Source organism: Pungitius pungitius, chromosome 2 (genome assembly GCF_949316345.1).
Source record: "Pungitius pungitius chromosome 2, fPunPun2.1, whole genome shotgun sequence".
In the NCBI taxonomy this organism is placed as follows: domain Eukaryota; kingdom Metazoa; phylum Chordata; class Actinopteri; order Perciformes; family Gasterosteidae; genus Pungitius; species Pungitius pungitius.
The window spans coordinates 27,558,766-27,575,231 of record NC_084901.1 but is presented as its reverse complement, the minus strand read 5'-3'; the positions used below and the strand labels follow the sequence as shown (position 1 = coordinate 27,575,231).

Below are 16,466 nucleotides of genomic sequence, written 5' to 3'. Positions count from 1 at the left end.
TCGGTTGTTACAATTTTGTTAATCACATATTTATATCCGTTAGTAACAGACTATGCCATCATCAAATAAGTTTGATTGGGCTCGTCCGGGATTTGAACCCGGGACCTCTCGCACCCGAAGCGAGAATCATACCCCTAGACCAACGAGCCATCAAATGGCTTAATAATCTACGTCAACGTGAGAAGATCCCATATAACTCGGCAAGAGAATTTAGGCAGCGTAGCTCTCGACTTTGTCGGCAAATTGCCTGTTTTGTCTTACTGGGCTTGGTTCTTTTTTAAACACAGTTTCAATACTCATATGGACATAAATTGACTATATTGGGTAATTAGAATTTTGTTAACAATCGCATATTTATCTCCAACAATAACAGACTTTGCCATCATTGAATAAGTTCTTTTGGGCTCATCCGGGATTTGAACCCGGGACCTCTCGCACCCGAAGCGAGAATCATACCCCTAGACCAACGAGCCAGCAAATGGTTAAAAAATCTATGTCAACGTGACAAGATCCCATATAATTGGGCAAGACAATGAATGCAGCGTAGCTCTTGACTTTGTCGGCAAATTGCCTGTTTTGTCTTACTGGGCTTGGTTGTTTTTTAAACAGTTTCAATACTCATATGGACATAAATTGACTATATTGGGTAATTAGAATTTTGTTAACAATCGCATAATTATCTCCAATAATAACAGACTTTGCCATCATCAAATAAGTTCTTTTGGGCTCGTCCGGGATTTGAACCCGGGACCTCTCGCACCCGAAGCGAGAATCATACCCCTAGACCAACGAGCCATCAAATGGCTTAATAATCTACGTCAACGTGAGAAGATCCCATATAACTCGGCAAGAGAATTTAGGCAGCGTAGCTCTCGACTTTGTCGGCAAATTGCCTGTTTTGTCTTACTGGGCTTGGTTCTTTTTTAAACACAGTTTCAATACTCATATGGACATAAATTGACTATATTGGGTAATTAGAATTTTGTTAACAATCGCATATTTATCTCCAACAATAACAGACTTTGCCATCATTGAATAAGTTCTTTTGGGCTCGTCCGGGATTTGAACCCGGGACCTCTCGCACCCGAAGCGAGAATCATACCCCTAGACCAACGAGCCAGCAAATGGTTAAAAAATCTATGTCAACGTGACAAGATCCCATATAACTGGGCACGACAATGAATGCAGCGTAGCTCTTGACTTTGTCGGCAAATTGCCTGTTTTGTCTTACTGGGCTTGGTTGTTTTTTAAACACAGTTTCAATACTCATATGGACATAGATTGACTATATTGGGTAATTAGAATTTTGTTAACAATCGCATATTTATCTCCAATAATAACAGACTTTGCCATCATCAAATAAGTTCTTTTGGGCTCGTCCGGGATTTGAACCCGGGACCTCTCGCACCCAAAGCGAGAATCATACCCCTAGACCAACGAGCCAACAAATGGGTTAATAATCAATGTCAACGTGAGAAGATCCCATATTTGTCGGCAAGAGAATTTAAGGTGCGTAGCTCTTGATTGTAAAAGCCTTTGCCATCATCAAATAAGTACTTCAGGGCTCGTCCGGGATTTGAACCCGGGACCTCTCGCACCCGAAGCGAGAATCATACCCCTAGACCAACGAGCCAGCAAATGGTTAAAAAATCAATGTCAACCTGACAAGATCCCATATAACTGGGCACGACAATGAATGCAGCGTAGCTCTTGACTTTGTCGGCAAATTGCCTGTTTTGTCTTACTGGGCTTGGTTGTTTTTTTAAACACAGTTTCAATACTCATATGGACATAAATTGACTATATTGGGTAATTAGAATTTTGTTAACAATCGCATAATTATCTCCAATAATAACAGACTTTGCCATCATCAAATAAGTTCTTTTGGGCTCGTCCGGGATTTGAACCCGGGACCTCTCGCACCCGAAGCGAGAATCATACCCCTAGACCAACGAGCCAGCAAATGGTTAAAAAATCTATGTCAACGTGACAAGATCCAATATAACTGGGCACGACAATGAATGCAGCGTAGCTCTTGACTTTGTCGGCAAATTGCCTGTTTTGTCTTACTGGGCTTGGTTCTTTTTTAAACACAGTTTCAATACTCATATGGACATAGATTGACTATATTGGGTAATTAGAATTTTGTTAACAATCGCATATTTATCTCCAATAATAACAGACTTTGCCATCATCAAATAAGTTCTTTTGGGCTCGTCCGGGATTTGAACCCGGGACCTCTCGCACCCGAAGCGAGAATCATACCCCTAGACCAACGAGCCATCAAATGGCTTAATAATCTACGTCAACGTGAGAAGATCCCATATAACTCGGCAAGAGAATTTAGGCAGCGTAGCTCTCGACTTTGTCGGCAAATTGCCTGTTTTGTCTTACTGGGCTTGGTTCTTTTTTAAACACAGTTTCAATACTCATATGGACATAAATTGACTATATTGGGTAATTAGAATTTTGTTAACAATCGCATATTTATCTCCAACAATAACAGACTTTGCCATCATTGAATAAGTTCTTTTGGGCTCGTCCGGGATTTGAACCCGGGACCTCTCGCACCCGAAGCGAGAATCATACCCCTAGACCAACGAGCCAGCAAATGGTTAAAAAATCTATGTCAACGTGACAAGATCCCATATAACTGGGCACGACAATGAATGCAGCGTAGCTCTTGACTTTGTCGGCAAATTGCCTGTTTTGTCTTACTGGGCTTGGTTGTTTTTTAAACACAGTTTCAATACTCATATGGACATAGATTGACTATATTGGGTAATTAGAATTTTGTTAACAATCGCATATTTATCTCCAATAATAACAGACTTTGCCATCATCAAATAAGTTCTTTTGGGCTCGTCCGGGATTTGAACCCGGGACCTCTCGCACCCAAAGCGAGAATCATACCCCTAGACCAACGAGCCAACAAATGGGTTAATAATCAATGTCAACGTGAGAAGATCCCATATTTGTCGGCAAGAGAATTTAAGGTGCGTAGCTCTTGATTGTAAAAGCCTTTGCCATCATCAAATAAGTACTTCAGGGCTCGTCCGGGATTTGAACCCGGGACCTCTCGCACCCGAAGCGAGAATCATACCCCTAGACCAACGAGCCAGCAAATGGTTAAAAAATCAATGTCAACCTGACAAGATCCCATATAACTGGGCACGACAATGAATGCAGCGTAGCTCTTGACTTTGTCGGCAAATTGCCTGTTTTGTCTTACTGGGCTTGGTTGTTTTTTTAAACACAGTTTCAATACTCATATGGACATAAATTGACTATATTGGGTAATTAGAATTTTGTTAACAATCGCATAATTATCTCCAATAATAACAGACTTTGCCATCATCAAATAAGTTCTTTTGGGCTCGTCCGGGATTTGAACCCGGGACCTCTCGCACCCGAAGCGAGAATCATACCCCTAGACCAACGAGCCAGCAAATGGTTAAAAAATCTATGTCAACGTGACAAGATCCAATATAACTGGGCACGACAATGAATGCAGCGTAGCTCTTGACTTTGTCGGCAAATTGCCTGTTTTGTCTTACTGGGCTTGGTTCTTTTTTAAACACAGTTTCAATACTCATATGGACATAGATTGACTATATTGGGTAATTAGAATTTTGTTAACAATCGCATATTTATCTCCAATAATAACAGACTTTGCCATCATCAAATAAGTTCTTTTGGGCTCGTCCGGGATTTGAACCCGGGACCTCTCGCACCCGAAGCGAGAATCATACCCCTAGACCAACGAGCCAACAAATGGGTTAATAATCTACGTCAACGTGAGAAGATCCCATATAACTCGGCAAGAGAATTTAAGTAGTGTAGCTCTTGACTTTGTCAGCAAATTGCCTTTTTTGTCCTACTGGGTTTGGTTTATTTTTCAAACACAGTTTCAATATTTATATGGACATAGATTGACTAATTTCGGTTGTTACAATTTTGTTAATCACATATTTATATCCGTTAGTAACAGACTATGCCATCATCAAATAAGTTTGATTGGGCTCGTCCGGGATTTGAACCCGGGACCTCTCGCACCCGAAGCGAGAATCATACCCCTAGACCAACGAGCCATCAAATGGCTTAATAATCTACGTCAACGTGAGAAGATCCCATATAACTCGGCAAGAGAATTTAGGCAGCGTAGCTCTCGACTTTGTCGGCAAATTGCCTGTTTTGTCTTACTGGGCTTGGTTCTTTTTTAAACACAGTTTCAATACTCATATGGACATAAATTGACTATATTGGGTAATTAGAATTTTGTTAACAATCGCATATTTATCTCCAACAATAACAGACTTTGCCATCATTGAATAAGTTCTTTTGGGCTCATCCGGGATTTAAACCCGGGACCTCTCGCACCCGAAGCGAGAATCATACCCCTAGACCAACGAGCCAGCAAATGGTTAAAAAATCTATGTCAACGTGACAAGATCCCATATAACTGGGCACGACAATGAATGCAGCGTAGCTCTTGACTTTGTCGGCAAATTGCCTGTTTTGTCTTACTGGGCTTGGTTGTTTTTTAAACACAGTTTCAATACTCATATGGACATAGATTGACTATATTGGGTAATTAGAATTTTGTTAACAATCGCATATTTATCTCCAATAATAACAGACTTTGCCATCATCAAATAAGTTCTTTTGGGCTCGTCCGGGATTTGAACCCAGGACCTCTCGCACCCAAAGCGAGAATCATACCCCTAGACCAACGAGCCAACAAATGGGTTAATAATCAATGTCAACGTGAGAAGATCCCATATTTGTCGGCAAGAGAATTTAAGGTGCGTAGCTCTTGATTGTAAAAGCCTTTGCCATCATCAAATAAGTACTTCAGGGCTCGTCCGGGATTTGAACCCGGGACCTCTCGCACCCGAAGCGAGAATCATACCCCTAGACCAACGAGCCAGCAAATGGTTAAAAAATCTATGTCAACGTCACAAGATCCCATATAATTGGGCAAGACAATGAATGCAGCGTAGCTCTTGACTTTGTCGGCAAATTGCCTGTTTTGTCTTACTGGGCTTGGTTCTTTTTTAAACACAGTTTCAATACTCATATGGACATAGATTGACTATATTGGGTAATTAGAATTTTGTTAACAATCGCATATTTATCTCCAATAATAACAGACTTTGCCATCATCAAATAAGTTCTTTTGGGCTCGTCCGGGATTTGAACCCGGGACCTCTCGCACCCGAAGCGAGAATCATACCCCTAGACCAACGAGCCAACAAATGGGTTAATAATCTACGTCAACGTGAGAAGATCCCATATAACTCGGCAAGAGAATTTAAGTAGTGTAGCTCTTGACTTTGTCAGCAAATTGCCTTTTTTGTCCTACTGGGTTTGGTTTATTTTTCAAACACAGTTTCAATATTTATATGGACATAGATTGACTAATTTCGGTTGTTACAATTTTGTTAATCACATATTTATATCCGTTAGTAACAGACTATGCCATCATCAAATAAGTTTGATTGGGCTCGTCCGGGATTTGAACCCGGGACCTCTCGCACCCGAAGCGAGAATCATACCCCTAGACCAACGAGCCATCAAATGGCTTAATAATCTACGTCAACGTGAGAAGATCCCATATAACTCGGCAAGAGAATTTAGGCAGCGTAGCTCTCGACTTTGTCGGCAAATTGCCTGTTTTGTCTTACTGGGCTTGGTTCTTTTTTAAACACAGTTTCAATACTCATATGGACATAAATTGACTATATTGGGTAATTAGAATTTTGTTAACAATCGCATATTTATCTCCAACAATAACAGACTTTGCCATCATTGAATAAGTTCTTTTGGGCTCATCCGGGATTTGAACCCGGGACCTCTCGCACCCGAAGCGAGAATCATACCCCTAGACCAACGAGCCAGCAAATGGTTAAAAAATCTATGTCAACGTGACAAGATCCCATATAATTGGGCAAGACAATGAATGCAGCGTAGCTCTTGACTTTGTCGGCAAATTGCCTGTTTTGTCTTACTGGGCTTGGTTGTTTTTTAAACAGTTTCAATACTCATATGGACATAAATTGACTATATTGGGTAATTAGAATTTTGTTAACAATCGCATAATTATCTCCAATAATAACAGACTTTGCCATCATCAAATAAGTTCTTTTGGGCTCGTCCGGGATTTGAACCCGGGACCTCTCGCACCCGAAGCGAGAATCATACCCCTAGACCAACGAGCCATCAAATGGCTTAATAATCTACGTCAACGTGAGAAGATCCCATATAACTCGGCAAGAGAATTTAGGCAGCGTAGCTCTCGACTTTGTCGGCAAATTGCCTGTTTTGTCTTACTGGGCTTGGTTCTTTTTTAAACACAGTTTCAATACTCATATGGACATAAATTGACTATATTGGGTAATTAGAATTTTGTTAACAATCGCATATTTATCTCCAACAATAACAGACTTTGCCATCATTGAATAAGTTCTTTTGGGCTCGTCCGGGATTTGAACCCGGGACCTCTCGCACCCGAAGCGAGAATCATACCCCTAGACCAACGAGCCAGCAAATGGTTAAAAAATCTATGTCAACGTGACAAGATCCCATATAACTGGGCACGACAATGAATGCAGCGTAGCTCTTGACTTTGTCGGCAAATTGCCTGTTTTGTCTTACTGGGCTTGGTTGTTTTTTAAACACAGTTTCAATACTCATATGGACATAGATTGACTATATTGGGTAATTAGAATTTTGTTAACAATCGCATATTTATCTCCAATAATAACAGACTTTGCCATCATCAAATAAGTTCTTTTGGGCTCGTCCGGGATTTGAACCCGGGACCTCTCGCACCCGAAGCGAGAATCATACCCCTAGACCAACGAGCCAGCAAATGGTTAAAAAATCTATGTCAACGTGACAAGATCCAATATAACTGGGCACGACAATGAATGCAGCGTAGCTCTTGACTTTGTCGGCAAATTGCCTGTTTTGTCTTACTGGGCTTGGTTCTTTTTTAAACACAGTTTCAATACTCATATGGACATAGATTGACTATATTGGGTAATTAGAATTTTGTTAACAATCGCATATTTATCTCCAATAATAACAGACTTTGCCATCATCAAATAAGTTCTTTTGGGCTCGTCCGGGATTTGAACCCGGGACCTCTCGCACCCGAAGCGAGAATCATACCCCTAGACCAACGAGCCATCAAATGGCTTAATAATCTACGTCAACGTGAGAAGATCCCATATAACTCGGCAAGAGAATTTAGGCAGCGTAGCTCTCGACTTTGTCGGCAAATTGCCTGTTTTGTCTTACTGGGCTTGGTTCTTTTTTAAACACAGTTTCAATACTCATATGGACATAAATTGACTATATTGGGTAATTAGAATTTTGTTAACAATCGCATATTTATCTCCAACAATAACAGACTTTGCCATCATTGAATAAGTTCTTTTGGGCTCGTCCGGGATTTGAACCCGGGACCTCTCGCACCCGAAGCGAGAATCATACCCCTAGACCAACGAGCCAGCAAATGGTTAAAAAATCTATGTCAACGTGACAAGATCCCATATAACTGGGCACGACAATGAATGCAGCGTAGCTCTTGACTTTGTCGGCAAATTGCCTGTTTTGTCTTACTGGGCTTGGTTGTTTTTTAAACACAGTTTCAATACTCATATGGACATAGATTGACTATATTGGGTAATTAGAATTTTGTTAACAATCGCATATTTATCTCCAATAATAACAGACTTTGCCATCATCAAATAAGTTCTTTTGGGCTCGTCCGGGATTTGAACCCGGGACCTCTCGCACCCAAAGCGAGAATCATACCCCTAGACCAACGAGCCAACAAATGGGTTAATAATCAATGTCAACGTGAGAAGATCCCATATTTGTCGGCAAGAGAATTTAAGGTGCGTAGCTCTTGATTGTAAAAGCCTTTGCCATCATCAAATAAGTACTTCAGGGCTCGTCCGGGATTTGAACCCGGGACCTCTCGCACCCGAAGCGAGAATCATACCCCTAGACCAACGAGCCAGCAAATGGTTAAAAAATCAATGTCAACCTGACAAGATCCCATATAACTGGGCACGACAATGAATGCAGCGTAGCTCTTGACTTTGTCGGCAAATTGCCTGTTTTGTCTTACTGGGCTTGGTTGTTTTTTTAAACACAGTTTCAATACTCATATGGACATAAATTGACTATATTGGGTAATTAGAATTTTGTTAACAATCGCATAATTATCTCCAATAATAACAGACTTTGCCATCATCAAATAAGTTCTTTTGGGCTCGTCCGGGATTTGAACCCGGGACCTCTCGCACCCGAAGCGAGAATCATACCCCTAGACCAACGAGCCAGCAAATGGTTAAAAAATCTATGTCAACGTGACAAGATCCAATATAACTGGGCACGACAATGAATGCAGCGTAGCTCTTGACTTTGTCGGCAAATTGCCTGTTTTGTCTTACTGGGCTTGGTTCTTTTTTAAACACAGTTTCAATACTCATATGGACATAGATTGACTATATTGGGTAATTAGAATTTTGTTAACAATCGCATATTTATCTCCAATAATAACAGACTTTGCCATCATCAAATAAGTTCTTTTGGGCTCGTCCGGGATTTGAACCCGGGACCTCTCGCACCCGAAGCGAGAATCATACCCCTAGACCAACGAGCCAACAAATGGGTTAATAATCTACGTCAACGTGAGAAGATCCCATATAACTCGGCAAGAGAATTTAAGTAGTGTAGCTCTTGACTTTGTCAGCAAATTGCCTTTTTTGTCCTACTGGGTTTGGTTTATTTTTCAAACACAGTTTCAATATTTATATGGACATAGATTGACTAATTTCGGTTGTTACAATTTTGTTAATCACATATTTATATCCGTTAGTAACAGACTATGCCATCATCAAATAAGTTTGATTGGGCTCGTCCGGGATTTGAACCCGGGACCTCTCGCACCCGAAGCGAGAATCATACCCCTAGACCAACGAGCCATCAAATGGCTTAATAATCTACGTCAACGTGAGAAGATCCCATATAACTCGGCAAGAGAATTTAGGCAGCGTAGCTCTCGACTTTGTCGGCAAATTGCCTGTTTTGTCTTACTGGGCTTGGTTCTTTTTTAAACACAGTTTCAATACTCATATGGACATAAATTGACTATATTGGGTAATTAGAATTTTGTTAACAATCGCATATTTATCTCCAACAATAACAGACTTTGCCATCATTGAATAAGTTCTTTTGGGCTCATCCGGGATTTAAACCCGGGACCTCTCGCACCCGAAGCGAGAATCATACCCCTAGACCAACGAGCCAGCAAATGGTTAAAAAATCTATGTCAACGTGACAAGATCCCATATAACTGGGCACGACAATGAATGCAGCGTAGCTCTTGACTTTGTCGGCAAATTGCCTGTTTTGTCTTACTGGGCTTGGTTGTTTTTTAAACACAGTTTCAATACTCATATGGACATAGATTGACTATATTGGGTAATTAGAATTTTGTTAACAATCGCATATTTATCTCCAATAATAACAGACTTTGCCATCATCAAATAAGTTCTTTTGGGCTCGTCCGGGATTTGAACCCAGGACCTCTCGCACCCAAAGCGAGAATCATACCCCTAGACCAACGAGCCAACAAATGGGTTAATAATCAATGTCAACGTGAGAAGATCCCATATTTGTCGGCAAGAGAATTTAAGGTGCGTAGCTCTTGATTGTAAAAGCCTTTGCCATCATCAAATAAGTACTTCAGGGCTCGTCCGGGATTTGAACCCGGGACCTCTCGCACCCGAAGCGAGAATCATACCCCTAGACCAACGAGCCAGCAAATGGTTAAAAAATCTATGTCAACGTCACAAGATCCCATATAATTGGGCAAGACAATGAATGCAGCGTAGCTCTTGACTTTGTCGGCAAATTGCCTGTTTTGTCTTACTGGGCTTGGTTCTTTTTTAAACACAGTTTCAATACTCATATGGACATAGATTGACTATATTGGGTAATTAGAATTTTGTTAACAATCGCATATTTATCTCCAATAATAACAGACTTTGCCATCATCAAATAAGTTCTTTTGGGCTCGTCCGGGATTTGAACCCGGGACCTCTCGCACCCGAAGCGAGAATCATACCCCTAGACCAACGAGCCAACAAATGGGTTAATAATCTACGTCAACGTGAGAAGATCCCATATAACTCGGCAAGAGAATTTAAGTAGTGTAGCTCTTGACTTTGTCAGCAAATTGCCTTTTTTGTCCTACTGGGTTTGGTTTATTTTTCAAACACAGTTTCAATATTTATATGGACATAGATTGACTAATTTCGGTTGTTACAATTTTGTTAATCACATATTTATATCCGTTAGTAACAGACTATGCCATCATCAAATAAGTTTGATTGGGCTCGTCCGGGATTTGAACCCGGGACCTCTCGCACCCGAAGCGAGAATCATACCCCTAGACCAACGAGCCATCAAATGGCTTAATAATCTACGTCAACGTGAGAAGATCCCATATAACTCGGCAAGAGAATTTAGGCAGCGTAGCTCTCGACTTTGTCGGCAAATTGCCTGTTTTGTCTTACTGGGCTTGGTTCTTTTTTAAACACAGTTTCAATACTCATATGGACATAAATTGACTATATTGGGTAATTAGAATTTTGTTAACAATCGCATATTTATCTCCAACAATAACAGACTTTGCCATCATTGAATAAGTTCTTTTGGGCTCATCCGGGATTTGAACCCGGGACCTCTCGCACCCGAAGCGAGAATCATACCCCTAGACCAACGAGCCAGCAAATGGTTAAAAAATCTATGTCAACGTGACAAGATCCCATATAATTGGGCAAGACAATGAATGCAGCGTAGCTCTTGACTTTGTCGGCAAATTGCCTGTTTTGTCTTACTGGGCTTGGTTGTTTTTTAAACAGTTTCAATACTCATATGGACATAAATTGACTATATTGGGTAATTAGAATTTTGTTAACAATCGCATAATTATCTCCAATAATAACAGACTTTGCCATCATCAAATAAGTTCTTTTGGGCTCGTCCGGGATTTGAACCCGGGACCTCTCGCACCCGAAGCGAGAATCATACCCCTAGACCAACGAGCCATCAAATGGCTTAATAATCTACGTCAACGTGAGAAGATCCCATATAACTCGGCAAGAGAATTTAGGCAGCGTAGCTCTCGACTTTGTCGGCAAATTGCCTGTTTTGTCTTACTGGGCTTGGTTCTTTTTTAAACACAGTTTCAATACTCATATGGACATAAATTGACTATATTGGGTAATTAGAATTTTGTTAACAATCGCATATTTATCTCCAACAATAACAGACTTTGCCATCATTGAATAAGTTCTTTTGGGCTCGTCCGGGATTTGAACCCGGGACCTCTCGCACCCGAAGCGAGAATCATACCCCTAGACCAACGAGCCAGCAAATGGTTAAAAAATCTATGTCAACGTGACAAGATCCCATATAACTGGGCACGACAATGAATGCAGCGTAGCTCTTGACTTTGTCGGCAAATTGCCTGTTTTGTCTTACTGGGCTTGGTTGTTTTTTAAACACAGTTTCAATACTCATATGGACATAGATTGACTATATTGGGTAATTAGAATTTTGTTAACAATCGCATATTTATCTCCAATAATAACAGACTTTGCCATCATCAAATAAGTTCTTTTGGGCTCGTCCGGGATTTGAACCCGGGACCTCTCGCACCCAAAGCGAGAATCATACCCCTAGACCAACGAGCCAACAAATGGGTTAATAATCAATGTCAACGTGAGAAGATCCCATATTTGTCGGCAAGAGAATTTAAGGTGCGTAGCTCTTGATTGTAAAAGCCTTTGCCATCATCAAATAAGTACTTCAGGGCTCGTCCGGGATTTGAACCCGGGACCTCTCGCACCCGAAGCGAGAATCATACCCCTAGACCAACGAGCCAGCAAATGGTTAAAAAATCAATGTCAACCTGACAAGATCCCATATAACTGGGCACGACAATGAATGCAGCGTAGCTCTTGACTTTGTCGGCAAATTGCCTGTTTTGTCTTACTGGGCTTGGTTGTTTTTTTAAACACAGTTTCAATACTCATATGGACATAAATTGACTATATTGGGTAATTAGAATTTTGTTAACAATCGCATAATTATCTCCAATAATAACAGACTTTGCCATCATCAAATAAGTTCTTTTGGGCTCGTCCGGGATTTGAACCCGGGACCTCTCGCACCCGAAGCGAGAATCATACCCCTAGACCAACGAGCCAGCAAATGGTTAAAAAATCTATGTCAACGTGACAAGATCCAATATAACTGGGCACGACAATGAATGCAGCGTAGCTCTTGACTTTGTCGGCAAATTGCCTGTTTTGTCTTACTGGGCTTGGTTCTTTTTTAAACACAGTTTCAATACTCATATGGACATAGATTGACTATATTGGGTAATTAGAATTTTGTTAACAATCGCATATTTATCTCCAATAATAACAGACTTTGCCATCATCAAATAAGTTCTTTTGGGCTCGTCCGGGATTTGAACCCGGGACCTCTCGCACCCGAAGCGAGAATCATACCCCTAGACCAACGAGCCAACAAATGGGTTAATAATCTACGTCAACGTGAGAAGATCCCATATAACTCGGCAAGAGAATTTAAGTAGTGTAGCTCTTGACTTTGTCAGCAAATTGCCTTTTTTGTCCTACTGGGTTTGGTTTATTTTTCAAACACAGTTTCAATATTTATATGGACATAGATTGACTAATTTCGGTTGTTACAATTTTGTTAATCACATATTTATATCCGTTAGTAACAGACTATGCCATCATCAAATAAGTTTGATTGGGCTCGTCCGGGATTTGAACCCGGGACCTCTCGCACCCGAAGCGAGAATCATACCCCTAGACCAACGAGCCATCAAATGGCTTAATAATCTACGTCAACGTGAGAAGATCCCATATAACTCGGCAAGAGAATTTAGGCAGCGTAGCTCTCGACTTTGTCGGCAAATTGCCTGTTTTGTCTTACTGGGCTTGGTTCTTTTTTAAACACAGTTTCAATACTCATATGGACATAAATTGACTATATTGGGTAATTAGAATTTTGTTAACAATCGCATATTTATCTCCAACAATAACAGACTTTGCCATCATTGAATAAGTTCTTTTGGGCTCATCCGGGATTTAAACCCGGGACCTCTCGCACCCGAAGCGAGAATCATACCCCTAGACCAACGAGCCAGCAAATGGTTAAAAAATCTATGTCAACGTGACAAGATCCCATATAACTGGGCACGACAATGAATGCAGCGTAGCTCTTGACTTTGTCGGCAAATTGCCTGTTTTGTCTTACTGGGCTTGGTTGTTTTTTAAACACAGTTTCAATACTCATATGGACATAGATTGACTATATTGGGTAATTAGAATTTTGTTAACAATCGCATATTTATCTCCAATAATAACAGACTTTGCCATCATCAAATAAGTTCTTTTGGGCTCGTCCGGGATTTGAACCCAGGACCTCTCGCACCCAAAGCGAGAATCATACCCCTAGACCAACGAGCCAACAAATGGGTTAATAATCAATGTCAACGTGAGAAGATCCCATATTTGTCGGCAAGAGAATTTAAGGTGCGTAGCTCTTGATTGTAAAAGCCTTTGCCATCATCAAATAAGTACTTCAGGGCTCGTCCGGGATTTGAACCCGGGACCTCTCGCACCCGAAGCGAGAATCATACCCCTAGACCAACGAGCCAGCAAATGGTTAAAAAATCTATGTCAACGTCACAAGATCCCATATAATTGGGCAAGACAATGAATGCAGCGTAGCTCTTGACTTTGTCGGCAAATTGCCTGTTTTGTCTTACTGGGCTTGGTTCTTTTTTAAACACAGTTTCAATACTCATATGGACATAGATTGACTATATTGGGTAATTAGAATTTTGTTAACAATCGCATATTTATCTCCAATAATAACAGACTTTGCCATCATCAAATAAGTTCTTTTGGGCTCGTCCGGGATTTGAACCCGGGACCTCTCGCACCCGAAGCGAGAATCATACCCCTAGACCAACGAGCCAACAAATGGGTTAATAATCTACGTCAACGTGAGAAGATCCCATATAACTCGGCAAGAGAATTTAAGTAGTGTAGCTCTTGACTTTGTCAGCAAATTGCCTTTTTTGTCCTACTGGGTTTGGTTTATTTTTCAAACACAGTTTCAATATTTATATGGACATAGATTGACTAATTTCGGTTGTTACAATTTTGTTAATCACATATTTATATCCGTTAGTAACAGACTATGCCATCATCAAATAAGTTTGATTGGGCTCGTCCGGGATTTGAACCCGGGACCTCTCGCACCCGAAGCGAGAATCATACCCCTAGACCAACGAGCCATCAAATGGCTTAATAATCTACGTCAACGTGAGAAGATCCCATATAACTCGGCAAGAGAATTTAGGCAGCGTAGCTCTCGACTTTGTCGGCAAATTGCCTGTTTTGTCTTACTGGGCTTGGTTCTTTTTTAAACACAGTTTCAATACTCATATGGACATAAATTGACTATATTGGGTAATTAGAATTTTGTTAACAATCGCATATTTATCTCCAACAATAACAGACTTTGCCATCATTGAATAAGTTCTTTTGGGCTCATCCGGGATTTGAACCCGGGACCTCTCGCACCCGAAGCGAGAATCATACCCCTAGACCAACGAGCCAGCAAATGGTTAAAAAATCTATGTCAACGTGACAAGATCCCATATAATTGGGCAAGACAATGAATGCAGCGTAGCTCTTGACTTTGTCGGCAAATTGCCTGTTTTGTCTTACTGGGCTTGGTTGTTTTTTAAACAGTTTCAATACTCATATGGACATAAATTGACTATATTGGGTAATTAGAATTTTGTTAACAATCGCATAATTATCTCCAATAATAACAGACTTTGCCATCATCAAATAAGTTCTTTTGGGCTCGTCCGGGATTTGAACCCGGGACCTCTCGCACCCGAAGCGAGAATCATACCCCTAGACCAACGAGCCATCAAATGGCTTAATAATCTACGTCAACGTGAGAAGATCCCATATAACTCGGCAAGAGAATTTAGGCAGCGTAGCTCTCGACTTTGTCGGCAAATTGCCTGTTTTGTCTTACTGGGCTTGGTTCTTTTTTAAACACAGTTTCAATACTCATATGGACATAAATTGACTATATTGGGTAATTAGAATTTTGTTAACAATCGCATATTTATCTCCAACAATAACAGACTTTGCCATCATTGAATAAGTTCTTTTGGGCTCGTCCGGGATTTGAACCCGGGACCTCTCGCACCCGAAGCGAGAATCATACCCCTAGACCAACGAGCCAGCAAATGGTTAAAAAATCTATGTCAACGTGACAAGATCCCATATAACTGGGCACGACAATGAATGCAGCGTAACTCTTGACTTTGTCGGCAAATTGCCTGTTTTGTCTTACTGGGCTTGGTTGTTTTTTAAACACAGTTTCAATACTCATATGGACATAGATTGACTATATTGGGTAATTAGAATTTTGTTAACAATCGCATATTTATCTCCAATAATAACAGACTTTGCCATCATCAAATAAGTTCTTTTGGGCTCGTCCGGGATTTGAACCCGGGACCTCTCGCACCCAAAGCGAGAATCATACCCCTAGACCAACGAGCCAACAAATGGGTTAATAATCAATGTCAACGTGAGAAGATCCCATATTTGTCGGCAAGAGAATTTAAGGTGCGTAGCTCTTGATTGTAAAAGCCTTTGCCATCATCAAATAAGTACTTCAGGGCTCGTCCGGGATTTGAACCCGGGACCTCTCGCACCCGAAGCGAGAATCATACCCCTAGACCAACGAGCCAGCAAATGGTTAAAAAATCAATGTCAACCTGACAAGATCCCATATAACTGGGCACGACAATGAATGCAGCGTAGCTCTTGACTTTGTCGGCAAATTGCCTGTTTTGTCTTACTGGGCTTGGTTGTTTTTTTAAACACAGTTTCAATACTCATATGGACATAAATTGACTATATTGGGTAATTAGAATTTTGTTAACAATCGCATAATTATCTCCAATAATAACAGACTTTGCCATCATCAAATAAGTTCTTTTGGGCTCGTCCGGGATTTGAACCCGGGACCTCTCGCACCCGAAGCGAGAATCATACCCCTAGACCAACGAGCCAGCAAATGGTTAAAAAATCTATGTCAACGTGACAAGATCCAATATAACTGGGCACGACAATGAATGCAGCGTAGCTCTTGACTTTGTCGGCAAATTGCCTGTTTTGTCTTACTGGGCTTGGTTCTTTTTTAAACACAGTTTCAATACTCATATGGACATAGATTGACTATATTGGGTAATTAGAATTTTGTTAACAATCGCATATTTATCTCCAATAATAACAGACTTTGCC

The 16,466-nt window shown here is 40.8% G+C and overlaps 51 non-coding genes across 51 annotated transcripts; all 51 read right to left on the bottom strand.

The window, feature by feature from the left end:
* Positions 1–77: 77 nt before the first annotated feature.
* trnap-cgg (transfer RNA proline (anticodon CGG)) lies at positions 78–149 on the bottom strand. Its single transcript has one exon. It is a non-coding gene; the product is annotated as a tRNA-Pro (tRNA).
* A 252-nt stretch (positions 150–401) lies between these two features.
* Positions 402–473, bottom strand: trnap-cgg (transfer RNA proline (anticodon CGG)). Its single transcript has one exon. It is a non-coding gene; the product is annotated as a tRNA-Pro (tRNA).
* A 250-nt stretch (positions 474–723) lies between these two features.
* trnap-cgg (transfer RNA proline (anticodon CGG)) lies at positions 724–795 on the bottom strand. The gene has a single exon. It is a non-coding gene; the product is annotated as a tRNA-Pro (tRNA).
* A 252-nt stretch (positions 796–1,047) lies between these two features.
* Positions 1,048–1,119, bottom strand: trnap-cgg (transfer RNA proline (anticodon CGG)). Its single transcript has one exon. It is a non-coding gene; the product is annotated as a tRNA-Pro (tRNA).
* A 252-nt stretch (positions 1,120–1,371) lies between these two features.
* Positions 1,372–1,443, bottom strand: trnap-ugg (transfer RNA proline (anticodon UGG)). The gene has a single exon. It is a non-coding gene; the product is annotated as a tRNA-Pro (tRNA).
* A 118-nt stretch (positions 1,444–1,561) lies between these two features.
* Positions 1,562–1,633, bottom strand: trnap-cgg (transfer RNA proline (anticodon CGG)). Its single transcript has one exon. It is a non-coding gene; the product is annotated as a tRNA-Pro (tRNA).
* Positions 1,634–1,886: 253 nt separating this feature from the next.
* Positions 1,887–1,958, bottom strand: trnap-cgg (transfer RNA proline (anticodon CGG)). Its single transcript has one exon. It is a non-coding gene; the product is annotated as a tRNA-Pro (tRNA).
* Positions 1,959–2,210: 252 nt separating this feature from the next.
* trnap-cgg (transfer RNA proline (anticodon CGG)) lies at positions 2,211–2,282 on the bottom strand. The gene has a single exon. It is a non-coding gene; the product is annotated as a tRNA-Pro (tRNA).
* Positions 2,283–2,534: 252 nt separating this feature from the next.
* On the bottom strand, positions 2,535–2,606 carry trnap-cgg (transfer RNA proline (anticodon CGG)). The gene has a single exon. It is a non-coding gene; the product is annotated as a tRNA-Pro (tRNA).
* A 252-nt stretch (positions 2,607–2,858) lies between these two features.
* Positions 2,859–2,930, bottom strand: trnap-ugg (transfer RNA proline (anticodon UGG)). Its single transcript has one exon. It is a non-coding gene; the product is annotated as a tRNA-Pro (tRNA).
* A 118-nt stretch (positions 2,931–3,048) lies between these two features.
* Positions 3,049–3,120, bottom strand: trnap-cgg (transfer RNA proline (anticodon CGG)). Its single transcript has one exon. It is a non-coding gene; the product is annotated as a tRNA-Pro (tRNA).
* Positions 3,121–3,373: 253 nt separating this feature from the next.
* On the bottom strand, positions 3,374–3,445 carry trnap-cgg (transfer RNA proline (anticodon CGG)). Its single transcript has one exon. It is a non-coding gene; the product is annotated as a tRNA-Pro (tRNA).
* A 252-nt stretch (positions 3,446–3,697) lies between these two features.
* Positions 3,698–3,769, bottom strand: trnap-cgg (transfer RNA proline (anticodon CGG)). The gene has a single exon. It is a non-coding gene; the product is annotated as a tRNA-Pro (tRNA).
* A 250-nt stretch (positions 3,770–4,019) lies between these two features.
* Positions 4,020–4,091, bottom strand: trnap-cgg (transfer RNA proline (anticodon CGG)). The gene has a single exon. It is a non-coding gene; the product is annotated as a tRNA-Pro (tRNA).
* A 252-nt stretch (positions 4,092–4,343) lies between these two features.
* trnap-cgg (transfer RNA proline (anticodon CGG)) lies at positions 4,344–4,415 on the bottom strand. Its single transcript has one exon. It is a non-coding gene; the product is annotated as a tRNA-Pro (tRNA).
* Positions 4,416–4,857: 442 nt separating this feature from the next.
* Positions 4,858–4,929, bottom strand: trnap-cgg (transfer RNA proline (anticodon CGG)). The gene has a single exon. It is a non-coding gene; the product is annotated as a tRNA-Pro (tRNA).
* Positions 4,930–5,181: 252 nt separating this feature from the next.
* On the bottom strand, positions 5,182–5,253 carry trnap-cgg (transfer RNA proline (anticodon CGG)). The gene has a single exon. It is a non-coding gene; the product is annotated as a tRNA-Pro (tRNA).
* A 250-nt stretch (positions 5,254–5,503) lies between these two features.
* On the bottom strand, positions 5,504–5,575 carry trnap-cgg (transfer RNA proline (anticodon CGG)). Its single transcript has one exon. It is a non-coding gene; the product is annotated as a tRNA-Pro (tRNA).
* Positions 5,576–5,827: 252 nt separating this feature from the next.
* On the bottom strand, positions 5,828–5,899 carry trnap-cgg (transfer RNA proline (anticodon CGG)). The gene has a single exon. It is a non-coding gene; the product is annotated as a tRNA-Pro (tRNA).
* Positions 5,900–6,149: 250 nt separating this feature from the next.
* Positions 6,150–6,221, bottom strand: trnap-cgg (transfer RNA proline (anticodon CGG)). The gene has a single exon. It is a non-coding gene; the product is annotated as a tRNA-Pro (tRNA).
* Positions 6,222–6,473: 252 nt separating this feature from the next.
* Positions 6,474–6,545, bottom strand: trnap-cgg (transfer RNA proline (anticodon CGG)). The gene has a single exon. It is a non-coding gene; the product is annotated as a tRNA-Pro (tRNA).
* Positions 6,546–6,797: 252 nt separating this feature from the next.
* trnap-cgg (transfer RNA proline (anticodon CGG)) lies at positions 6,798–6,869 on the bottom strand. The gene has a single exon. It is a non-coding gene; the product is annotated as a tRNA-Pro (tRNA).
* A 252-nt stretch (positions 6,870–7,121) lies between these two features.
* On the bottom strand, positions 7,122–7,193 carry trnap-cgg (transfer RNA proline (anticodon CGG)). The gene has a single exon. It is a non-coding gene; the product is annotated as a tRNA-Pro (tRNA).
* A 252-nt stretch (positions 7,194–7,445) lies between these two features.
* trnap-cgg (transfer RNA proline (anticodon CGG)) lies at positions 7,446–7,517 on the bottom strand. Its single transcript has one exon. It is a non-coding gene; the product is annotated as a tRNA-Pro (tRNA).
* A 252-nt stretch (positions 7,518–7,769) lies between these two features.
* Positions 7,770–7,841, bottom strand: trnap-ugg (transfer RNA proline (anticodon UGG)). Its single transcript has one exon. It is a non-coding gene; the product is annotated as a tRNA-Pro (tRNA).
* Positions 7,842–7,959: 118 nt separating this feature from the next.
* trnap-cgg (transfer RNA proline (anticodon CGG)) lies at positions 7,960–8,031 on the bottom strand. The gene has a single exon. It is a non-coding gene; the product is annotated as a tRNA-Pro (tRNA).
* Positions 8,032–8,284: 253 nt separating this feature from the next.
* On the bottom strand, positions 8,285–8,356 carry trnap-cgg (transfer RNA proline (anticodon CGG)). Its single transcript has one exon. It is a non-coding gene; the product is annotated as a tRNA-Pro (tRNA).
* Positions 8,357–8,608: 252 nt separating this feature from the next.
* Positions 8,609–8,680, bottom strand: trnap-cgg (transfer RNA proline (anticodon CGG)). The gene has a single exon. It is a non-coding gene; the product is annotated as a tRNA-Pro (tRNA).
* A 250-nt stretch (positions 8,681–8,930) lies between these two features.
* trnap-cgg (transfer RNA proline (anticodon CGG)) lies at positions 8,931–9,002 on the bottom strand. Its single transcript has one exon. It is a non-coding gene; the product is annotated as a tRNA-Pro (tRNA).
* A 252-nt stretch (positions 9,003–9,254) lies between these two features.
* On the bottom strand, positions 9,255–9,326 carry trnap-cgg (transfer RNA proline (anticodon CGG)). The gene has a single exon. It is a non-coding gene; the product is annotated as a tRNA-Pro (tRNA).
* A 442-nt stretch (positions 9,327–9,768) lies between these two features.
* trnap-cgg (transfer RNA proline (anticodon CGG)) lies at positions 9,769–9,840 on the bottom strand. The gene has a single exon. It is a non-coding gene; the product is annotated as a tRNA-Pro (tRNA).
* Positions 9,841–10,092: 252 nt separating this feature from the next.
* On the bottom strand, positions 10,093–10,164 carry trnap-cgg (transfer RNA proline (anticodon CGG)). The gene has a single exon. It is a non-coding gene; the product is annotated as a tRNA-Pro (tRNA).
* Positions 10,165–10,414: 250 nt separating this feature from the next.
* On the bottom strand, positions 10,415–10,486 carry trnap-cgg (transfer RNA proline (anticodon CGG)). The gene has a single exon. It is a non-coding gene; the product is annotated as a tRNA-Pro (tRNA).
* Positions 10,487–10,738: 252 nt separating this feature from the next.
* trnap-cgg (transfer RNA proline (anticodon CGG)) lies at positions 10,739–10,810 on the bottom strand. The gene has a single exon. It is a non-coding gene; the product is annotated as a tRNA-Pro (tRNA).
* Positions 10,811–11,060: 250 nt separating this feature from the next.
* trnap-cgg (transfer RNA proline (anticodon CGG)) lies at positions 11,061–11,132 on the bottom strand. The gene has a single exon. It is a non-coding gene; the product is annotated as a tRNA-Pro (tRNA).
* A 252-nt stretch (positions 11,133–11,384) lies between these two features.
* Positions 11,385–11,456, bottom strand: trnap-cgg (transfer RNA proline (anticodon CGG)). Its single transcript has one exon. It is a non-coding gene; the product is annotated as a tRNA-Pro (tRNA).
* Positions 11,457–11,708: 252 nt separating this feature from the next.
* Positions 11,709–11,780, bottom strand: trnap-ugg (transfer RNA proline (anticodon UGG)). Its single transcript has one exon. It is a non-coding gene; the product is annotated as a tRNA-Pro (tRNA).
* Positions 11,781–11,898: 118 nt separating this feature from the next.
* On the bottom strand, positions 11,899–11,970 carry trnap-cgg (transfer RNA proline (anticodon CGG)). Its single transcript has one exon. It is a non-coding gene; the product is annotated as a tRNA-Pro (tRNA).
* A 253-nt stretch (positions 11,971–12,223) lies between these two features.
* On the bottom strand, positions 12,224–12,295 carry trnap-cgg (transfer RNA proline (anticodon CGG)). The gene has a single exon. It is a non-coding gene; the product is annotated as a tRNA-Pro (tRNA).
* A 252-nt stretch (positions 12,296–12,547) lies between these two features.
* On the bottom strand, positions 12,548–12,619 carry trnap-cgg (transfer RNA proline (anticodon CGG)). The gene has a single exon. It is a non-coding gene; the product is annotated as a tRNA-Pro (tRNA).
* Positions 12,620–12,869: 250 nt separating this feature from the next.
* On the bottom strand, positions 12,870–12,941 carry trnap-cgg (transfer RNA proline (anticodon CGG)). The gene has a single exon. It is a non-coding gene; the product is annotated as a tRNA-Pro (tRNA).
* Positions 12,942–13,193: 252 nt separating this feature from the next.
* On the bottom strand, positions 13,194–13,265 carry trnap-cgg (transfer RNA proline (anticodon CGG)). The gene has a single exon. It is a non-coding gene; the product is annotated as a tRNA-Pro (tRNA).
* A 442-nt stretch (positions 13,266–13,707) lies between these two features.
* trnap-cgg (transfer RNA proline (anticodon CGG)) lies at positions 13,708–13,779 on the bottom strand. Its single transcript has one exon. It is a non-coding gene; the product is annotated as a tRNA-Pro (tRNA).
* Positions 13,780–14,031: 252 nt separating this feature from the next.
* Positions 14,032–14,103, bottom strand: trnap-cgg (transfer RNA proline (anticodon CGG)). Its single transcript has one exon. It is a non-coding gene; the product is annotated as a tRNA-Pro (tRNA).
* Positions 14,104–14,353: 250 nt separating this feature from the next.
* Positions 14,354–14,425, bottom strand: trnap-cgg (transfer RNA proline (anticodon CGG)). The gene has a single exon. It is a non-coding gene; the product is annotated as a tRNA-Pro (tRNA).
* Positions 14,426–14,677: 252 nt separating this feature from the next.
* On the bottom strand, positions 14,678–14,749 carry trnap-cgg (transfer RNA proline (anticodon CGG)). Its single transcript has one exon. It is a non-coding gene; the product is annotated as a tRNA-Pro (tRNA).
* Positions 14,750–14,999: 250 nt separating this feature from the next.
* trnap-cgg (transfer RNA proline (anticodon CGG)) lies at positions 15,000–15,071 on the bottom strand. Its single transcript has one exon. It is a non-coding gene; the product is annotated as a tRNA-Pro (tRNA).
* Positions 15,072–15,323: 252 nt separating this feature from the next.
* On the bottom strand, positions 15,324–15,395 carry trnap-cgg (transfer RNA proline (anticodon CGG)). Its single transcript has one exon. It is a non-coding gene; the product is annotated as a tRNA-Pro (tRNA).
* A 252-nt stretch (positions 15,396–15,647) lies between these two features.
* Positions 15,648–15,719, bottom strand: trnap-ugg (transfer RNA proline (anticodon UGG)). The gene has a single exon. It is a non-coding gene; the product is annotated as a tRNA-Pro (tRNA).
* Positions 15,720–15,837: 118 nt separating this feature from the next.
* Positions 15,838–15,909, bottom strand: trnap-cgg (transfer RNA proline (anticodon CGG)). The gene has a single exon. It is a non-coding gene; the product is annotated as a tRNA-Pro (tRNA).
* A 253-nt stretch (positions 15,910–16,162) lies between these two features.
* Positions 16,163–16,234, bottom strand: trnap-cgg (transfer RNA proline (anticodon CGG)). Its single transcript has one exon. It is a non-coding gene; the product is annotated as a tRNA-Pro (tRNA).
* Positions 16,235–16,466: the final 232 nt, after the last annotated feature.